A 4,680-nucleotide genomic window follows, 5' to 3' on the forward strand; every position below is an offset into this window, starting at 1 on the left:
ATGTCTGAAAAGGACCCACAGGAGTTCCCTGATTAGGTTTAAAAAGTCATAGACATCATGGGAGTAACTTCCAGTGAGAGTGATAAGTTAGCTGCCTATCAGCTACAAGGTGTAGCTCATACGTGGTTTAAGCAGTGGAAGGTAGACAGGGGTACAGATGTAGAGCCTATAGAGTGGAAAGAGTTTTCTACTACCTTCCTAGATATATTCTTTCCCTTAGAGCTAAGAGAAGCCAAGGTGTTAGAGTTTATTAATATCAAACAAGGCAGTATGAGCGTGAAAGAGTATTCCCTCAAGTATACTCATTTAGCCAGGTATGCTCCCAATGTAGTGGCAGACAATAGGTCCAGAATGAGCATGTTTGTATCTAGGGTATCTGATAGTGTGGTCAAGGAGTATAGGACTACGATGTTAATTAAGGAGATGGACATATCTAGGCTTATGGTCCATGCTCAACAGATTGAGGAGTAGAAGCTTAAGAAAAAAAAGAAAGAGAATAAGAGAGCCAGAATGGGTAGCTTTAGTTTTGCTTAGCCTAAGTCAGAAGACGGTAACCGTTCCCAGTTTTATCCAAAGTCTTTAGTTCAAGCTCCATATTCAGCTAGTACGCCAGTATCAAAGTTCAGGAATGACCGTTGGGATAAGGCACCAGGCTCCAAAACTTAGGATAGTGTGAGCAGTGGTTGTACCCATCCACTTTGCAAAGAATGTGGTAGAAATCACCTAGGTATTTGTAAGGCCGGCAGTGTTGTGTGTTTTAGAAGTGGCAAGTGTAATACCCCATACTTTTCTTAACTCAATTTGACGTCTAGAATGTGAAGTGTTAGCTTCAAGAGAGAATGACTTTTCATACCTGTAGAATTTTCCAAATTTAGACCCTCCAATGTGTAGAAAATTAAATTATCTTCCAATGCTATAAGATTTGCCTAAATACAATAATCGAGTAAGAAGTTATGTCTATTTTAAATTTCAGTTAAAAAACACTGGGCCCATAGCACATCACGGAGAAGTGTAAAATCACAATTGTTAAATTCTAGTGAGACTCTGTGATCATGGAGTATCGTGGAGGAGTCCCATTTCACATTAGGAAATTTCCAGTAAGCCTACGCGATATTGGCTCATCGCGCTTGTAGCCAAAGTGGCAATCCAAAGAGGCCCCGCGATTGTGGCGCATCGCGGTGAATGCCCAATTCCCACTCGTCCTTTTCCGGTGAGCCACCGTGATAGTGGCACTTCGTGGTGGCCTAGCAAATTGAGATTTTTTGTCATTTTTCCAATTCTGATTTAAGTTTAATAAGGGCATTTTGGTCAATCCCCAAGGCCCCAGTTCGTGTTAAACACATCATTAAGCATATTTCAAAGCACTTTATGCTTGTTTCATCAATTCTCTCTCAAAATAAAACCCTACAGCTCAAACTTTCTTTCCAAGAAAATCCAATTTCTCCATTAGTTCTCTAAGGAGACTCAGGATTAAGTATTCCCAATTCATGAACTCTAAGAATTCATCTCCAAAGCATCAATAAGGATCCAAGATTTAAGTCTTAGCATCTAGTTCATCAATTGAGGTATTGGGGTTTTTCAACAAGGGTAATTCTTTCATCCTTGTACCCAAAACTTATTTTATTTACAAACTTACTGAATTTTATGTGATTTCCAATAAACATAAAGCTAGGTTTTATACCCAATATTGCTATTTATAAGATTACGAGATTTCAAGTGATTTAGAAGTTGAGTTGCATCTTTATGCTCATATTTTCATGCATATTTCAGAAATTTCTAGTTTTTAAGTTGATTTATAAATGTTTACATTACCAATCATGAATATTATGATGTTTTAACGTGAGTTTGATGCATGGGTCGTTAAGCCCTAATTAAAGATTGTTATTTCAAGATTGTTTGTGCTATGAGCACCCTATGATAAGATTATTCTCAGATTTTTTATAAAGATTTGACCTTTTGGTCCTGAGCTAAGATAAAGAATCCACATTATTCATACGGCTTGAGATTTAAAGAAAAGAAAGTCCATAATTGGTCTTTTTGTAAGCCTTCGTGCTATTTTGAACTGGATTTCCTAAGATCTTGAGCATAAGAATGAGAGTAGTTGTTGCGTCTCTATGCACACGCAAGTGTACGTGATCATGCAAGTAATATAATGACTTGGACAATCAAATATTGTTCCCTTAAGGATCAATAAACTAGAAATTTATTCAAGATGTAGTTCAAGACAATTGAGTATTAAGTGTTTGATTGTATCAATATTAAGATGATTCTGTAAATAAAATATAAATTACTGAACAAGAAAGAATTAATGATGACTAAAGCAAAGTAAGCAATGGTTGTAATCAATAATGAGGACGATTCCGGGGTTGAGGTATTTTGAACAATCATACAATTCTCTATTCTTTTCACTGTCTAATTGGTTATCAGGTTGATGGTTCACAAGAGTTATGCCACGATCTTGGTCTCCCGACCTCAAATCCTCTATCTATTGAATGTTGTAACTACAACTCCCATAGAATTACAACAAATCTTCTAGATTCATGAAGTTGTCTTCTTGCAAGTAAACGAAGAAAGGCTTCTAGGTATATCTCTATCCTAGATGCTAATTTAAATCCCTTATTTTATAAAAGAATAAAAACCTTGCTCCCTAATTTCTTAGTTCTATCCTACGATTCTCCTCCCGGATTCACATGGAAATATAAATTTATTCTGGCGGTGGCTAATCATTAAAATAGTAAGCTCAACAAATATAGAACAACCCATATGATAATCCAAAAAGAAACTATGAATAAGAATATTAAAGAGTACTCGTGTTCTTAGCCTCAACCCCAGAAATAGGGTGTTTAGCTACTCATGTTTGAATTCATCATCCAAAATAAGTAACAAATCATACCCCAAATCAATTCTTCAAATAAAGAAATTCAAAAGAATGTTTAAGAACACTAAAAGAGAGAAATTTTTGTTTTTCCGCCGCTACTCTGCTTGACAAAAGTCCCCCACATTAGCTTGGATTTTTCCTTATATAGATGGGACAAAACATTTAAAATATTCCCGATTTATCCACCCGGCACGTCGTGCCATGACTTCGATTGCTATTTTCCCTTAAAATTTAGTAAATCGCGGAGCTCAAGTATTCCCTGAAAATTGTAAAATGCACCCTCACCGCGATGCGCCACTATCTCGATGAGCCACTGGATCGGGACAATTGCGAAATAATAATCCTCAGTGACGTGCTAAACCTTCAGGTCGCCAAATCTGATAAATGAAACTTCTCTGCGATGCGGTAGTTTCACGAACCTTCACTGGAATTTAACCATTACTATTTTGTTGATCCTCGCGACGTGGAGTGTCTTCAAATGAGGATTCCTACTTTCCATCTTTCCTTTTTCAGCTTAACTTCAGTCCCTTACATTCCTTCACCACTTCCATGTCCTTGTTGTATCCAATTATGCACAATTCTTCATGATTTTGAACATAAAAGTACTAATCATATCCATTAGGCACAAAACTGAATAAAAGCTGAATTATACTTAGAATTCATACAAAAGTTCTTGAACTAAGTCCAAATCTAGGTGCATATTGGTGCTTTGACCATATAAATATCCCAAGATCACCACCTCACACTTAAAACCTTGTTCGTCCTCAACCACATGAATTCAAAAACATAATTACTTCCTCTTTTCATTACAATATTAAAGTTATATGGCCATGGGCACTTACACTTTGCAATAACGAATTCTTACATCATCTTGTCAAAACAGTTGTTAATACATAAGACAATTTAGTACAAATTTTTCTATCTCAAAAATGAATTTCTAACATGTTGGAAAACTCAATGAAAGAAACACAATAAGTAATTTGGCCTTTATTCACCTGCATCCTCACTCAAGAAAATTTCCCCATATTAACTCACAATGATATCTATGCAAAAATAGGGGAGTATCAACATCAAATCGGTCATTATCAACAAAGAATTTGTACATGCTAGTGAACGAACCATAAGATCGCCCTTAGTGTTCTACTCCACTAATAGTCAGATGTTTGGGTGAAGGATCAACTAGGTATTTTTTGGGTTGTAATAAAGGCTTAGGGACAGGTAGATACTATTTACATAAATAGTGACTATTGCTCCTAAGTGTTTAAATACAAAAACTATCAATTAACTCTGTTTTCCAACACCAATTTATCCTTCTATTTCTCCCCATACTTTCATTTGTCAACAGATTTTTCAATTAACTTATTTTCTCAAACTAGGTTGGGAGTATTAGTCATTCCTTCCATATTCATATTACGCACCCCTATTATAGCCACCCTTAACTTAAGTGAAAAGGCCTTCATTAAGGTACACATTATCCAACTGGAGTAGGGCCAAAACTGGTTCATTATAACATTTTTGTTTACTAACTCCCAATTAACCCAGCATCATTAAACATCAATAATAACTACTTTGGGGGCATCAAATGATTGCTTTCTTTCCTCATTTTTGCTCTTAATCTTCTCTTAGTCTTATATTAAAAACACTCAGGAGCTTATTAGATCAAATTACGATTCAGCAAAGAAGGGATAAGGTTTTATAACAAGCTACCAAAGAAAGAGGCTAAAGGCTTAACGGGGTTGACTAAGACTATGCATCAAGGGAGGGATATTAATGTTAGAAACAAGGATGTCAAAGAAATGCCT

The sequence above is a fragment of the Capsicum annuum genome, chromosome 6 (assembly GCF_002878395.1).
Source record: "Capsicum annuum cultivar UCD-10X-F1 chromosome 6, UCD10Xv1.1, whole genome shotgun sequence".
Taxonomy (NCBI): domain Eukaryota; kingdom Viridiplantae; phylum Streptophyta; class Magnoliopsida; order Solanales; family Solanaceae; genus Capsicum; species Capsicum annuum.